The sequence below is a fragment of the Triturus cristatus genome, chromosome 3_2, assembly GCF_964204655.1.
Source record: "Triturus cristatus chromosome 3_2, aTriCri1.1, whole genome shotgun sequence".
NCBI classification, from domain to species: domain Eukaryota; kingdom Metazoa; phylum Chordata; class Amphibia; order Caudata; family Salamandridae; genus Triturus; species Triturus cristatus.
This window is the reverse complement of record NC_140584.1, coordinates 542980654-542999207: the sequence shown is the minus strand read 5'-3', so window position 1 is coordinate 542999207 and position 18554 is coordinate 542980654.

Here is an 18554-nt window from a genome sequence, read left to right as displayed (position 1 = left end):
TTGTAAGTAAATTAGTAGTGTCTAAATCCTAAAAGATCCTCTTCATTCAAGCAATCAGGGAACTGCTGGCAATACTGAACAAGGAACAATAGAAATGAACAGAATCCACTGGAGACAGCTCCCAGTCTGCCATGGTCAAGGATTTTCTGTTTGTAGAAATGAAGTCCTGCTTTGTGATTTGTTTCTGCAAAATAAAAATAAAATCCCAGCCTTCTGCTTTGCATTGCTGATGACTGCCTATTTAGTTTTGCAAAAATGACATAAGGGAGACAGGCAGATGCACTTTTGGAAAAACAAACCATGCCATGTTGGCAGGATCTCTAAGTATGACTTCCAGTATGCCATAGCGAAAGCAGAGTTGATTGTGTGCGCCAACCTGTTGAACCGTGAGCCATACTATAAATGACTCTGAGGGCCTCATTTGCAAAGCCATTGCACCACCAATGCGTTACTTGTTTTGGCATGCCGGCGGCGCAGTGTGCCTGTCAATATTTATAAAGCCAAGTAAAGTCACCCTGAGTGGCTTTTCATGGCCTTGTAAATATGTGCCCCTTTCACGCATTACCCTGTGCGAAAGGGGCATTCCTTGGATGTTGCAGTGGGTGTTGCCATGTAACATCTATGGAACCTGACACATTCCCAGATTTACAAAGTTTTGTAAAGCTGGGAATGCGTCAGAATCCTGTGCCTCCTCATGGGAGGTATAGGAGTCACGCAACAAGGAGAAGTACTTTCATTTTTCCTCATTTTTTCTTCTTTCTATGCGAGGTGGATTTTGCAGTATGCATAGAAAGAGGAAAATGCCATCAATTACTGTTTTTGTACAGGAAGGTGTCCCTTCCTTCTCAATCATCCCTGCAACACAGGCACCCTTTCAACTTGACACAAGGGTGCCTGCACTAGCGCATGGCAGCCAATATATTGTGGGCCAGTGCAGGGGAAAGCACAGGGATGCGTTATATTGTTGTTAATACAACGCATCCCTGTGCTTTTAAAATGACGCAGCTTGGAGGAGCAAAATGGCTTGCAGTGCTGCGCTGCTTTTTTTGTAAATGAGGCTGTACATTCCTTTTGACAAAGCAACTGTAGTCAATGATTTTTCTCCTTCACTTCCTCAGTTGCTGTTCAGTAGACGAAATTTCAATCGATATCACCCAGAAACCCAATATCACACGTCATTCCTCCCCTTTTTAACACTATGGGGCATATTTACAAGCCTCTATCACCACAGGAGCATCACTATTTTCGACTTTCCTGTGGCTTAACGCTCCCTTGTAAATAAGGCACCCTTTCAAACTATACTTAGTGTGAAAGAGGTGGGCAATGGGTGGCGCAAAACCCATTGATTTTGATGCTGCCCTATATTCACAAGGGTGGCGTAAATATGGGACAGCGTCAAAATTAAGACAAAAAAAAATCTGGTCTTAACATGGCACAATGAGGAGAAATGCTTTATTTCTCCTCATTTTTGCTGTTTCTATGTGTGCTGCATTGTGCAGCACATATAAAAATAGCAAAACACCATGCATGATTGTTTGCATAAAGCAGCACACATAGAAGTTACACATCGCCATTGAAGATTGTTTATGTGCAGGAAGGGACACCTTCCTACACATAAACAATCATTCCCACAACGCACTATATCCAAGTTTGCCTGCACTGGCGCTAGTCAGCTGTAATTAGCGCCAGCGCAGGGGGAAACACGGCTGCACCATATTGTTGTAAATATGGTGCATCGCTGTGTTTCAAAAGTGGCAGAGCGCGTTGTTAATCCAAGAAGGCTAATGCCACGCTCTGTCACATTTCTTGTAAATATGCTCTTTTCTCTATTTACTCTTCGACTCTAATCCATTGTCCTCATGCATCGCTATTTTACTGCCCCACCTTTCCCATCCTAGGCGTGTTCCCCAATGTCAGATGATGTCATAAAGCCTATCCATGTTTTCTCTGACCATGCTAACTATCTAATTCTTTTGAAGACCCTGCCCTCCCAAAACACGGCAGGACACTTGAAGTTGGGAAGGAAAGAATAATCCAATAAATAGGAGACATGAGAGAATGCCATGATCTTTGAGTGGAACGATCAAATAACTCCTTTTCTACATTTTTTTAATAGAAAAAAAATACAAATTTATACTGAAATGATTCCGCACTAATTCTGCATACACATCCCGAGTTGGAGCATCAAACCTGAGGTTCACCCAGAAGGACAAGGATTGATCATAATTACAGGCTTGATGCAACACATGACCATGTCTTCGTGTAAATTAGTAGTCGGTGTCTAAAACCCTGAAAAATACATCCTCTTTATTTAAATAATCATATGGTGGAACCCGCTTCGCTCAAAAGCAGCTTTTGTACTTCTTGTGGTTTGCTACCCCACGCGGAAGAGGAGACAGTCTTCTCTTCCTCGTAGGGTAGCTATCCCTTAGAAGGGTCCCATTTTGTCAAATTTCAGTGCCTTTTGTTCGAACGAGGAATGGCATACAGAAAATCAATGACAATAAAACTAAACCGGAAGTAATCATTGCCATCTAAATGATCTGGCCCATTTTCAAGCATGATAACTGGAGGAGATGCAATTATGTAGTTAGTGGGTACCGTCTACATTCAATGCAGAAAGATGGCGATGGCAATTGCCAGTAGAGGGATACAGAGGCTTTATGATGCATCTGCAAATGGTGTAAAAAAGAGTGCATTCTTAAAAATCCAGGCATTATGGACCAACACTTAAGGGAATAAGACTTAATGATTGCATTTGCTACAATTTCGGTGCCAACTCTTTAGATCATTTAGAGGGAGACCACTTGGTTGTCTTTATGGTACACCATCAGGTTGGGGAGATGCTAGTATGGTCAGATGCTAGTGTCAATCCATGAGGCTAAATGGCCTCGAGCAGTGTGGTTACATAAAGTAATCTGTCTCTCTGGCTGGATAACGGGCCAGGAGAACGCTGTCTTATCTTCCTGGACCATTTCAAAAGCGCCAAGATGCCCGCAGGGCGATAGATGCGCTATACAAGTTCCACATCAATCAATCAATCAATTTCGACTCAGCATTCCACAGGACCCCTGGGCCGAAGTATCTTCTATAGTCCGATAGTTCTCACCTTGTGAGGCGAGCTCTAAAGCCTTCACCCTCAGAAGGGATAAGTGCAGAAGTTCTCCTATGGAGTCATCTCTCTCAGAGTTCCACTGGTGCTTTCCTAATACAATGCCCAAAATAAGACAAGAATAAGCATGGCCGTATATTGTGAAGCCTATGACTTTTTACCATCTGCAATATAATTCTAAATCAGCAACTATCGACGGTACTGACAGGGGATGGTATCAAATTTGCATGGGAGCAATAAAATTATGTTCCACCCAATACAAGTATTAGATGAGGTCTTGAGTCTGTCCCAAGGACCGTTGAGTAAGGCCACTACATATGAAACGTTTTGAGGTTCTTCTGCAAATGTAATGGGCCCACAGTCCTAGAACAAGAATATCTTAAGGCACACCCTGAAGATGTGAAGCCCCAGTACCGCTCAAGAAACTGTACTCCGCTATGCAGAACTGTGCAGATATTTTAACTGGTGCTGATCCAAAGAATTACAGATCAGAGCAGAGTTCCATTGGTTTTGTTGAGGTATGTATTTTACTCATTAAAGGAATGAGGAATTCTTCATTCTAAACGGGTATGCAAATAAGGTAGGAAGACCTTGAATCCTAAAGACAATGAACAGACCTTCAAATATTACCCTCCCTATTCAGATCCTGCAGCATAAGATCCGTATATGTGTTCATCACTTTGGGTCTGGTAATTTTGGTATTCAATCACAATTCGTTGTTTTTTATAACATATATAGGTCTTTACATTTTATATAAACATCAGGTAATCCAATACAGGATTTTCATACAAGACCAAACAACTTTTTAACACACACAATAATTACATTTCATTCACGAGTACACAGAAAATACACAAATTAAAAAAGTCAGTCTTACCATTTCATGTTGCCTTTAAGGTTCACTACACGTTTCTATATAATTACCCGGTATTCTTCAGGCCTGTAAATAAGAGGTAACTCATTGTGTTTGAGATAATCTCAAATAGGCACATTTAGAATGGATATTTTTTATTGTCCAGCACAGATTACATACACGTTCGCATTTTACGAGGTACACTCGCCAGGCTACCTTCACAGCCCAAACTGGAGTATGGAATAAGTGTAGAAAATGTGATAAAATCATGCGGTTTCTCTGAGCCCACAAGTTCATGAAATGTCGGGGTGGAGCACCCTCCATATAATACTAACATGCATAACATGCAACGGTGTGTTGCTTAAATCCTCCAGATGGGTGTCGATACATATTTATGAGATTTTGTTTCTCAGTCAAACCCCAACCCTCTCTCCTTCTTGTAAACATATTATCAAATAGGATCAAACCGAGGTGAGAACATAGAAAATCAAAGTGACCACACACAACACCGCTCGTCAAGCTACCACTTTTAGAGGTTGCATATTTAGCTCCAATTTAATTGCAACCACCACAGTCCATTTTATGTCACACCAAAATCATTGGCCATCAGGCCCCTTCCAAGTCAATACTTCAACTACACATTGGGGAACCCCTCTGGTGCATACTTTCTTTTTTGACAGGAATGTATTTGATACATCATTAAAAAAGATGCATGGGACAGTCACCGCAAAGTCTTATGGAACTTGGAATATGTATTAAGCATGGTATGGGCAAGCCTCGATTTTTCTTTGATGAGCAATTGTTCAAAAAAGATAACCAGATCCACGTTAGAGTTGACAGTTCCCAGAACTCCCCCTGCCATATTATGGAAAGAGCACACATTCCGTGTTTGTGCCACAACACACCTTTAAACAGGTCCCGCAGGCACAAACAGTGTGCCCTATTACAATAAATGTGCAAACCCCAAGGGCAGCCGTGAACACATTCGGAGAAATACAGAGCAGCTGCACGTTTCTCTGTCTGTCTGCAAACTGCCTGCACTATTAGATCAAAACAAAAGTAATTGACGGAATGCTTGAATTAATCTTAGCCACTGGTAATACCGTTTCCACCCTCCAGAGGGCTTTCTTCAGGAGGTTCACTGACAGTGTGCCACCCTTTTGTAGACAACTGTGAGTGTGCCTCCTAAGGGCCTGTGGCTGTGTCTGTGCCAGTGTCTATAATACAGCACAGGTGCTGAGTCACAGTGATTCCCTCATTTGCCAGGGGTCATGCTTCTTTGTAAATGAGGGAATGCCCTCTCATGGTAGTGCTGGTGGTAACTATGCACCAGCTCTATCGGTGTTACAGAAGGGGCCGCACAAGGGTCTGCGACGCCTTCTGTAATACCATTGTGCTGGAGGCACACAAAGTGGGTACACATGCCCTTTGTGCCCGCAGGACACAATGTATCATATGGCCCCAGCTATACCCCATGGTCTAGGACTTCTTTCGGGTTTCAAACATAGGTGAGTTAGCCATGGTTAATTAATTAATAAAGTATTTCAAAGGCAAAACAAGAACCAACAGAGGTATGCAGGCGCTGTACAAATAACAGAGAAACTGATAACACACTATACATCAAGATAGGGGACAGAGTGCTAAAGTATATAATACCTTAGGGTTCTTGCAAGGATGTTCCATGTATTGAAAGTGAGACGAAGGGGTAAAGGGAACCTAACAAGCTTAGGCCCTTATGTACAAAACTATTTTGCAGTCACAAAGACTCAGATTCTCAAAATCCTTCAGTTATGCATCAATGTTTTGTGACCACAATTGTGGTCGCAAACCACTGATAGGTCACCGATACCTCAAAAGGGATGGCAACCCATTTGCAAATGGGAAGGGGTCCCCAAGCGTCCCCTTCCACTTTGCGAATATTGACACTTTTTTTTTTAGTAGTAGGCAGTGGTTTATGGTGCCACAGCTTACTTCTAAAAAAAGTTTGTGAAACATTTTTTTTTAAACGCATCAATTTTTCCCTTAAGGAAAAAGGGCTGCATTTAAAAAGAACGACTGCTTTATTAACAGCAATCCATGCCAATGTGGTCTGCTGGCCCCAGCAGTCTACCATCCCTGTGATTGCCACAAATCGCAGTGGGCCGTAATTTGAACCATATCTCTTTAATATTCATGAGGTAGCTCGAATTGCAACCCATTACCATTTAGTATTGGGAACCGACCTGTTAATACATAGGTCGGTTCACAAAGTACCGATGTATTTGGTAAAAGTCGATGTGAAAATTGCGACCACTTTTATTGAGTGAATTCTTTGTGCATAAGGCCCAAAATCTTTAGCAAGGGGATCATTATTTACTGGGTAGAGATATTCACCCAGCAATTGCTACTCCAAACAAGCATTTGCAATGCAATTGGTCTCGCAGTTGCAAAAGTTTTAACTATTGGCATTGTAATTGACAATGCCTTTTATTTATGCGTTTGAAAACCTGCAAGCTGTGCGCAAACAAGCACTTTGTACTTATAGTCGATGCTTATGAGAAGCAAGGCCGGCAGTCTCTTTTACTGCCAGCCTTGCTTCTCGTAAGCAAGGACTATACGTACAAAGTGCATGTTTATGCACTGTTTGCAGGTTTTAAAAACAAATGAATAAAAGACATTGTCATTTCCAATGCCAATAGTTCCAACTCTCGCAAATGCGAGGCCTATTGCATTGCAAATGCTTGTTGAGAAATACAGCTATGTCAAAAAAATACCCGACAACCATGCTGCTCGATTTTAAAACACATAAAATTACCAAAGAAACTGTGACATGACAGGTGCAGTAAAATCCGCCACAAACTTCACCATAAAAGTGGAACTAGCAGACATGTGGAAATTACAGAGAGCAACTTTGAAAAAGGGGTCTTCAAAAAAAGGTACTGCTAATTTTTTTGTTATAAAGTCTGCAACATAGCATCCTGATGGTCGCAGTTTGCCGATAACACAGAGGTAGGTGGTATACGTATACAAATAGGAACAGGTGTTCACATAGAAATAGGAGTGTTTAAAATTGGATAATGATGTTGTAAACTAACAATGGACCCATTTACAAAAGCATTTCACAAGCATAATCAGCAATTAAAAAGTATGAATCAAAAATTATCGGTACATACTAACCATTGTTCATCTCAAAAATGGCTATACAGAATAGAGTATTTTAGTACAGCAAAAGAGAGGTGGAATATAACACTTAAAGCAAGGTTACGCACAGTACCTTAGTTGATAAATATTCACCAGAATGCATTTAATGCAACGGTAACACATTCAAATATAAACAGCAAAATGGCATACATATGCACCCTTCTTCAGTAAAAAAAAGACAGACATAACAGGCAACGACCCATCAAGTGGGTAACAGAAATACTGAATGACCAACATTCCGCTATATGAAAGACTAACTTTTTTGAATGATAATGCATTTCAAAACACAATGACGTCCTACAAATAGGTGCCGATTACGATCCGGTAAAAACCGGGTACGAACCGTCGGTCGGAGCGTATTCTCCGTCCGACTCGTACCCGGTTGTAAAACATTACAAACATGGAATTACGATTCGCACGGAAACAGCATTTCCGTACGAATCGTAAAAAACACCGACCAACGAAAATATGCATACGAATGTGATCCGGGAATGCTGCGACGTGACGTCGGGACGCTTCTAGGCAGCGTTTCACGACCCAGGAATTACGATTCGAACCGACAGCAGTCCGGACGGCAATATTTTCACGGCACCCAAAAAGTGCAGCAAATGCGAAGTACGGCGCGAAACGACCAGAGTAGGTGGCCCGGTAAGCGCCGTACCCCCCCCAGCCCCCGCATGTACACGCCGTACCCCCCCAGCCCCCGCATATACGCGCCGTACCCCCCCAGCCCCCGCATGTACGTGCCGTACCCCCCCCTGCCCCCGCATGTACGCACCGTACCCCCCCTCCAGCCCCCGCATGTACGTGTCGAACCCCCCGTGTATGTACACCCGAGTACGTTCGAGTCGTTCCCCCACCCGTGTATGTACACCCGAGTACGTGTCGAACCCCCCCGTGTATGGACACCCGAGTACGTTCGAGTCGTACCACCACCCGTGTATGTACACCCGAGTACGTGTCGAACCCCCCCGTGTATGTACACCCGAGTACGTTCGAGTCGTACCACCACCCGTGTATGTACACCCGAGTACGTGTCGAACCCCCCGTGTATGTACACCCGAGTACGTTCGAGTCGTACCCCCACCCGTGTATGTACACCCGAGTACGTGTCGAACCCCCCCGTGTATGTACACCCGAGTACGTTCGAGTCGTACCCCCACCCGTGTATGTACACCCGAGTACGTGTCGAACCCCCCTGTGTATGTACACCCGAGTACGTTCGAGTCGTACCCCCACCCGTGTATGTACGGTGCGTACCCCCAGCGCATAGCGCTGGGGGTACGCACCATACATACATGGGTGGGGGTACGACTCGAACGTACTCGGGTGTACATACACGGGGGGGTTTGACATGTACTCGGGTGTACATACACGGGGGGTTCGACACGTACTCGGGTGTACATACACGGGTGGGGGTACGACTCGAACGTACTCGGGTGTACATACACGGGGGGTTCGACACGTACTCGGGTGTACATACACGGGGGGGTTCGACACGTACTCGGGTGTACATACACGGGGGTTCGACACGTACATGCGGGGGCTGGGGGGGGTACGGTGCGTACATGCGGGGGCAGGGGGGGGTACGGCGCGTACATGCGGGGGCTGGGGGGGGGTACGGCGCGTACATGCGGGGGCTGGGGGGGGTACGACACGTACCGGGCACCTGTTTGGACGTCTCCATGGTTGTTATGGGAGTTCGGTGTGGACGGTCTTTTAACCATACGGTTGTACATTCGGACGCCCGGGACAGATCGTGATTCCCAGGTCGGACTTCGCTTTTCACGTTTGTACGGTAAATCGTACGAGGACGTGTCGGACACTTTTTCCGACCCGAGGACGTGTGGGGAATTATTCCCAATGCGATTCGTATGGTCTTTTTCCCATGCGAATCGTGATTGCCAGTTCGTACGGCACTTGTACGATTCGTACCGTAAAAAGACCGGATACGAGTCGCACGGGGAATTTTTTTACCGGATCGTGATCGGCACCATAATGTGGATCTTTTCATGCAAACAAAGTAACTTCCAATCTAGGAAAAAAATATCGAAGCATAGTGTTCCGTAACATAAGACACTTGTATGGTGATGTTTGGCTCACTTAAAACCACACACTCTGAACAACTTTCATTTAAAGATCATGTGATCTGACAATATGAGCAACGCACGTCAAAGCATTGGTACAGACATGGGTGTTTTTTCCCCTCAAAAGAAGGCCATCAATAACTGTGCTGGGCTCCGAAGACCTGGTGTGTTTAATTGAATATGCGAAGGAAATATGTGAGGGGTGATGCAGGAAGCTGATTTAACTTTCAAGAGTTTGAGTTTTCAGATAAACAACCGGCAGGTTTGAATACCAATTGCCTTCATTTTTCAATGGAAAAACACACCAGAATGAGGGTCTACATGGTTTACCTGACTTACACCACATAACAGAATAGAAATGGTGCCCTCTCAAAAGCTCTGGTAAGCAGGAAACAAATACTTCAGGGGAGGGGGAAGAGCTTCGAACATGCATCCTCCCTCGCAACTGAAATAAAACACGCTAGGGGTGTGGCATAATAAACAACGCTATCGTATTTGGTCCCGGGGATCTGGGTTCGAGTTTCGGCGTAGGCTCCATAAAAATATGCTGATATTATTAAATAATTTAATAAGTATAATTTATTTTCAGCCTCGTGGGACTCTTGTGCTAATTGTTTATTTTAGTGCATTGTTGGCTGTAAGACAGGTACAGGATCAGCTGAACAAATGTTGCTGCATCAAAACAAGTAGAGGAGGGGGTGCACGGAATTAAACAGGCGCCCCCCCAAAGGCTCGTATGAGCAGGAAACAAAGGCGGGTTGGGGGTGCATCGAACATGCCTCCTCCCTTGCAACAAGGCTAAAATAAGTTAGGGCTGTGACTCAATACACAGAGCTGGCGACTTTGGTCCAGGAGATCCAGGTTCGAGCCTGAGCATAGTCTTTACTTTGCAGTGCCATAGGACTATGCGAGACCTATGACATTGCAAACAAGCGTCTGTAATTGACCCGTCTGATATGAAAGCGACAGCGCACTGAATCTCAGCAGACCATGTTGTGCCGCAGCAGGAAGAGAAAGTCAATCAAGAAACAAGAATGAAAGCAGAACCAGCACGGCGCTCATGAAAGGGAGCCGCGCTGATAAAAATGCCTCATACAGCAGCACAACCCCCCTCTGTGACCGAGGGGGAGTGAAAGCAGACACGGTGGGGTGGAGGAGCCTAGGAATCACACAGCAAAAACTAGTCAGCTGCTCAAAAGTCTCCAATTACAAAGGCAGGCTACAGACAGATGGCACACTGCACTTCAATTAAAAGACGTGCAAGCAGAGCGAACTAACACTGTAGTTAGGCGCCGCTGTATCAGGACTACAAGGAAGTTAGCAAATGACCAACAGCCAACAGAAAGGGAGATAACAACAACACTACCACAAGTAAGCCAATAAGAAGCGGAAAAACAGATTACATGAAGTTTAAGCCAACATACAGATTACTTTAGGTCTCGCTGAGACAGCGCATGCAGCGCATGCGCTGCCAAGCGAGACCTAAAAAGCATTCCTTCTTTGCCAAAGTAAATTAAAATTTGGGAACTTTTAACAGCAGTATGGTTTTACTTCTTAGGTCTCTGCTTCTTCCTGAGATGATCAGTAGACCTGCCAAGTACTGCTTTTGTGTATTGCCTTATGGACAAGAAAACAAAGCATGAAGCAAATCCTTGTAGGAAGAGAGAGACAGTGGTGTCATCGATAATATCAGTAATGCAGTCATGTTTTCTTGCTGTATGAACCAATCTAGCTGCTAAATGAATATAGCTTTAAATAGGGAAAGGTGTGATTATGGAACTATAGGTAGTATGGCAGTCCCAAAGTCTAATATGAGTGCCTACACTGTCTTCGGAAACTCTGCATGAATTAGGTGATATATTTTCTTCCGATGCAGATGAAAACATTTTGCTCTAGCTATTGTGTTAATGTGAGTGTACGGTTAATGGTATGGTCAGCTATTTGACTATTGGCATGAGAGCTGTTGAGATTTAGAAGGGTCAGCAAGGATAGATGCAGTCATTTTGCTGATGAGGAGAGTACAAGAAAGACTGTTTCTCTGGGTTTAAGTGGCGGAAGGTGTTTTTCATACTGAATTAATTGGAAGACAATTTTATAGTGTGTTAATGTCATAAATATTTGAATTTTTTTAAATAACTTTGAGTATTATCCATGTATTGATGTTCTTTTACATCAAAGTCTCTCAGTATTATGCTCAGTGGCTCTCATGTAAATATTGAAAAGTGAATGAGCAAGAATTCAGCCCTGTGGAATCTCACATTTTAACCTGGTCCTAGCAAATGTGTGTTCTCCAATATTTACCTAAACATATAATTTTGACGACAATGACAAAAACCGTTTAAAGGCACTTCCCCTGATGCCCATACATTGTTATATAATGGAGATAAGGCTACTATGATCAATTGTGGTAAATGCAGCAGACAAGTCAAAAAAGGCCATCAAGCAAGTGGTGTAGAGACAGAATATTGAGTACAAAATATCAAGTTGCACAAATATCAAGGCATTAATATCGTGGGTCAGAAATATTGACAGCAAGAATATCGTGGTAAAAAATATTGACTTAAGGTAAGTAATATACATGTAAAAAATATTCAAGTGTTTAATATCGTTTGCAAAAATATGGTTGTTAAAAATATAGGGGTCGATTGTGTTGGCAGGCACGATTTCCCCCCTGCCACATTACGATGGCAGGGGGGACCCCGGCGGACGGAAAGACCGTCTGCCGGTTTTCCGCCGGTCGACTCGTCAACCGGGCGGAAAACGCGTTTGATATGGTGGCGGTGTCTGCAAGACACGGCCATCCATATCAAGATGATTGCGGAGATCAGCCTTTCCATGGCGGCAATGCCACCATGGAAAGGCATGCGGATCCTGCATTTGGGGGCCCATTGCGGGCCCCCAGGGTGTTGGGAGGTGGGGGTGCACATGGGGGTACCTATGGTACCCCCCAGCATTTGCATGCACAAGGTGGCAGGCACCGTGCGGTGCCTGCCACGTTGTGCATGCAAATGCACGACATGCATTTCTGACATTGCGGCGGGTGCTGCTGACAGCACCCCCTGCCGCAATGGTAGGAATGCGGGATGCGCCCGCCAGTGTGGCGGGGGCATCCTAATGTGTACGGCGGGACCGCTGAACCTTTGACGTGCGGTCCCTTTAGCCGTTGCGGTGGCGGGCCCCATAGTTTTTAGGTCGAGCCTGTAACAGCGCATGCGCTGTTCTGGCGAAGACTTTTTGTAAGGGCTTTTTGAAATCTCACCTCATTTCGCACACGCTTGTGCGTGTGCTTTTTGTTTTGTGGCAGGCTATTGGCCTTTGCGTGCGTCTTTTTAACAAAGACAGCAGACAATTGGCCAAAGGCGGGTGCATTGCTCCGCCCATGGCCTATTGGTTGCGGTTACCCGCACGGGCGGTATGTGTTTTAAATTATCGTGCACAGATGCGTGTGCGCGATAATTCAAAGCACATGTCTCGGTGTGGCGCGTGCGCATGCACCTCTATCCCCAGCCATAAACGTGACTGAGCTGTCTAAGTTTCCTCGCTGAGCTTGCGCTCCACGGATCATCCTCCAGGCCTCCCCAAGGCTCCAGACACGGTGAAAGCAACTCCGCAGCAGCAGGTATGTGACCGCCATCCCCCGAGGCTGAGGTGGGGTGTCCACGGGACAGAGGCACGGTTGCAATCATTAGCTTCTGTTGCCTTTCCTCACTCTCTTGTGTCCATCTGTCTCCCTCTTGTAACCCCTTCCCTTTCTCACCTGCGTGCCGTGCTTCTCCCCTGCTCTCTCCTGCCCATTGACCACCCAGGCTAGGGGGTGTGCTCCAGGCTTGCAGCAGTGACACACTCACAAACTGGAATCAGAGAGAACTTCTCAGGCTGCAACACAAACCAGCAGCACCTGCAGCATGAGAGGCCATTTATTTTGGGAACATTCACGTCTTTCTTGCGGAACTCGGTTTTAGGTGCCTGTTGGTGGCCCTTGTTCTCGCCGGGCGGGTGGATTCCACAGTTTACTTGGCCATACAGAGAAAGAGCTTCCACCACAGAGGCCTCTCTGGAAAAGAGGGAATGACCTGGAGTGTGCAGAGTACAGACAGCGCTGCACATTCAGGACTAAACAGAGGATGAAACGAAAGTGAGGGGAGGGTCCCTGGTCCCTCACTCGCCAATCCGCCCCCGCTATGTGGCACGCAGAGGAAGAGGGTTTCGCGAGCGGAATCAGAATCCAGCCAGGTCACGTGCAGCCCGACCCTGAGGAACGTTCCGACAGTTACAGCATGTGCCAGGGCTTCCATCGTCGAAACAAGGCTGCTGCTAAGATAGCTCACTTGCTTGAGCACTTGCTGCGGAGGTGTATGCCGTTGATCACAGTTCTCAATCCTAACAGAGCAAGATCAGCATTACAGCCTTTCGAGGCTCGTAAAATGGGAACCTTTGTGATGAAATAGAAGACATCTTCTTGGCGCATGGAGATAGGCTTTAGTGAGAGGTGTGTGTTAGACACACGTATTCATTATGGTTATTATGATCATGTGAAGAGTCCCTGGTCTTCACAAGCAATGACGCCCACTGGTCAATCACTACTTATTGATACTACAAACACATGTCTCGGTGTGGCGCGCGCACGCACCTCTATCCCCAGCCATAAACGTGCCTGAGCCGTCGAAGTTTCCTCGTAGAGCTCGCGCTGCACGGATCATCCTCCAGGCCTCCCCACTGCTCCAGACACGGTGAAAGCAACTCCGCAGCGGCAGGTATGTGACCGCCATCCCCCGAGGCTGAGCTGGGGTGTCCCCGGTGTAGAGCGGCGGGGCCTGGATATGATTAGGCTGCAGCAACGCGCTAATAACCACGACAGACAACCACTTTCACTATCGTGGCCTGAAGACCCCGAGCGGTCTCTGGCCGTTTATTTATCCCCTCGGGCTGAGCCTGCCCCGAGGTGTGTGGGGATGCATGAAGAACTGCAACATATTAGTATAGGGCCCGGGTGGCTCTCTATATCCCTCCTTTCTTTCAGTTCCGGACCACCAAGTCCTCCCAGTTCATGGGGACGTGCATACAAAGTCTTTCAGTCTCTGACTTGGCGCAGGATTCAGCCGGAGATCATACTTCTGGCTCCCGGAGCTAGAACCGGCCAGAGCACTAGACGGAATGCTCTCAGAAGACTCAGTTGCTGTGTCTTGATGGGTCGATCCAGCAGCTTCTGTGCCGCTTTGGCTTGATCGCCGGGGTGTATTCAGCGACGGACTTCCCCTGCTGGGGGAGGCCAGAGGGGAAGAGCTCGGAAGAGTATCTTGATAGTCGGATTCTTCTTGGCCCGGCTCCCTCTCGGCCGTCTTCTTGAAGCTGGACAGTGACCATGGTCCCTTGAATGCCCACAATGGTCCATACTTCTGGCTCGTAGGGCGTCCGAAACTTCCAACCGGGTGTCGGTCTTTGATCACCACCAGGTCTCCCACTTTTAGCTGAGGTTCTTGTGCCCTTCGGGCCTCGCTGGCTTTCCTGTTTGTCGTTTCCCTCCTTGCTTGGATCGCCTCATCGTCCCACTCCATGGGCACCCACGTCGGGTCCGACGGGATATTGTCTCGTGGGGCCCACTTGAACAGTAGATGAGCCGGAGCACACTTGGTTGTGTTGTGAGGGGTCTGTCGATACACACCAAGGAATTGGTCGAGAGCTGTCTCAGTGTCTTCTCCTTTATCCACAGTGATGAGCAGCGCTCGATTGAGTGTCCGCATCAGACGTTCCACTTCCCCGTTAGCCTGTAGCCATAACGAGGTGATCTTCCGATGGTGAACCGCCTTGTTCTCAAGATATTCCTGAAATTCTCGACCCTGGAACGGAGGTCCATTGTCGGACTTCACTTCTTCAGGCAGCCCCATCACTGCAAAAGTCTTGTCTAAGACCCTCTTCACCTGGGGAAATGCCGTTGACGTCACTACTTCGACGATGGGGAACTTCGAAAATGAGTCAACCATGACCAGCATGTGACTTCCATCTGGGAAGCTCCCAAAATCGAGGCTGATGTGTGTCCAGGGGGTCTTGCTTGGTTCTTCAGTGATCACAGTTGCAGGCGCGGGATCTCCTGAAGTGATCGTGCAGGCGTGGCACTGCCTCACCATCTCCTCCACCATGGAGTCCTTCGCGGGGAACCAGACCTTGCTGCGCAGCCTGGCTTTTGTCTTCACTATCCCTTGGTGGCCAACGTGTGCCAGTGTGAGGGCCCGTTTCTGCAACTTCTCTGGGACTAGGATCAGGTGTCCTCTCAAGACAACTCCTTGTTCCCCCATACTGAATTTGTGGCGGACTTGCCAGAGCTGTTGTCCGGCATGGCTAACTTCGGGTCGGAGGACGCGGGCTCCATCCATGAAGTGTGTCTATCCATTGTTCCCTAGCGCCTCTTTCACTCGGGACAGAGTGGGGTCTTCCTGGGTGGCCCAGGCAATTTCTTCAAGCGTCATGGCTGTGGGACATGCCACTTGCGACACCATGTCTACAAACACCTCCGTGTTGCACCCATCTGTCAATTGATCTGAGGGCAATGTCGATTCAGGGTGCCGGGAAAGATAATCAGCCGGGTTGTGGGCCCCGGGACGGTAGCTGATCTTGAAGTTGTAGGACTGTAGCTGCACTGCCCATCGTTCGATTCTCGGGGGCGCCAGCCGGGATGAGCCTGCAAAAAGCGGGAGTAGGGGCTTGTGATCAGTCACAACGTAAAACTCCCGGCTGCACTGATACAGGTGGAAATGTTGGCACGCCCACTTGATGGCCAACGCCTCTCTCTCTATTTGAGTGTATCTGGTCTCCGTGTCTGTGAGGGATTTACTCACTTAAGCCACCGGTCTCCAGGTCCATGTTTCTGAAAGAGGACTGCTCCCAGGCCCACAGGGCTGGCATCGACGACCAGTTCCGTGCGCCGCCTTGGATGGAAGTAGGCCATCACTGTCTTGTCTAGCAACCCCGCTTTGATGTCGTTGAAAGCCTTGTTAGCATATGCAGTCCACTCCCATTTGTGATCATAGCGTGTGAGGCTCCGGAGTGGTTCCGACATGGCAGCCAGGTTTGGAATGAACCGCCCGCAGTAGGTGGCTATGCCAGGAAAACTCTTCACTTCGGTGGGGTTCTTCGGTGTGCTGGCTGCGCGGATGGCTGTGGTTTTCTTGGGGTCCACAATGAGCCCCTCGCGGGTGAAGGTGTACCCGAAGAAGTCAACCGTTTCTTGATAGAACGAACACTTGGACTCATGCAGGGTTAAACCGCAGTCTGCTAGTCTCTTCAGAGTGGCTCGGAGATGACGGTGGTGATCTTCGAGCGTGTTCGAGAACACTAGTATATCAACACTAAGATTGATTACGCCTTGCAGCCCCGACAATGCTTCCCTGATGGCATTCTGGAAGACTTCAGCTGCCGATGATACTCTGAATCTGAGCCTCTTATACCTTCGGAGACCAACATGCATCGAGAAGGTGGTGATATCCCTGCTCTCGGGCTCCAGTTCCAGCTGATTGTAGTCTGCATTCAGGTCTCGCTTGGAGAACCAGCTGGCTCCGTTGAGGTTTGCGACTATGTCATCCATTGTGGGAGTGATGTGGCGTTCCCTCTTCACGGCTGTGTTTGGCAGCCTCATGTCAACGCAGAGCCGGAAGGCTCCAGGTTGCTTGGGTTTGGGAGCCACGACCAGCCGGGACACCCATGGGGTTGGGCCGGAGACCTTTTCAATCACATCGAGATCTTCAAGCTTTTTCAGTTCTTCCTCCACCTGCGGGCAAAGATTGAACGGCACCCTCCGGTGCTTGAGAACCACAGGTCATACAGAGGGATCGATGTGCAGTTTGAACTTCTTGCCCTTGAGCTTCCCTAGTCCTTTGAAGAGAGACGGGAATTCCCTCAACATCGCTTCAGCGTGAGAGTCGTGAACTTGGTTGGAAAAGAAGACGAGTCCCAGGTCCTCAGCCTTGTGGCAACTGAGCAGTGTCCCCTTTCTTCCCTCGGTGATGTGGAACCTGTTCTCAGTGGCATAGCATCCGCTCGTGACTTTGGCCTGAATGACTCCTCGGAGAGGAAGCGGATCCGTCCCTCCATACGCATAGATTCGGGCCTTGGAGGCGCATGCGGGGGTCGAGGTGACAGTCGATCATATTGCTCAGAGTCCATCACGTTGACGGACGCGCCGGTGTCAATTAGGGCTTGTACATCAGTGCCTTCAACTGAAACGGAGCATATGGGAGGTGGCCTTCGGCGACAGTCTGTTCTACTGACGTACGACACCACAAACATTTCCTCGTCATCCTCTTCATACACCGGGTGTCGTTCCTGCGGCTGTTCCTCCGTGGTTGCTGGCGAATCATCGAGAGAGATCTGGCGAACCTGTTGTGGCATGCCTCTGAACCTGGACGAGGGTTGTCTGAACCGTCCACCGCGGCACACCTTGGCATAGTGGTTCAGCCTGCCACAGCGGGAGCACATCTTCCCTTTTGCCCCACAGGCAGCCGTCGCGGGGTGATCTTCTCTACAGTATCCGCACGGTCCTCCTGGGTGCTTGTCGAGTCACGGTGGGGCGTCTTTCGATTGCTTCCACCCTCTCCTCTTTTATCGGCGGGTGCCTGGACACATGTGAGGCAGCAACGGGTGTGTGCAGGGCAGCTTCCATCTCCTCGGCTCGGATGTCCGACAGCTCATGGGAGCGGGCCAGGACCAGGATATCGTCCAGGGAGATCCCTGGCTGACGAAGGATCAGCTTCCGCAGGAGTTTGGAGCGGCATCTCAGGATGATTTGGTTCCGTATCTCCTCCCGGTGGTCTGTGAACGTGCACGTGCTGGCCAGCCGGCGTAGCCGTGCATAGAACATGTCGACCGACTCCGAGTCCAACTGCCACGCCCGTCTGAACTTGAATTTTTCAAAATCGGGGTTGAGTTGAGGGTCGAAGTCCCTGTTGAGCGCGGTGACAGCCGCATCGTAGTCGTCGTCATTTCCTGTGTTGGGAAAGCATCTCAAAGAGGTCGTAGATCCCCACGCAGCCATAATAGATGAGAAGCGACCGTTTCACGGTGCCATCGGTTTCCCGTGTCTCCTTGAAGTAGTGGTTGAGCCGTCCAACCCACGCTTTCCATCTTGGCGCAGCGGTAGCAGGGTCCGAGACTTCACTGAAGGGGGGTAGAGGTGTGACCGCCATGTGGCTGTGTCCTGGGGAGGCGCATTGGCACCCCCACGTGGATTGTTTGCTCCATCCTGCTGTGCAGCAGCGCCAGCCACCGGTGGGTTGCTCATCTTGGTCATGCGGTTATGCACAGGTGTGAGGGTGTGACTCGGGTGCTGAGG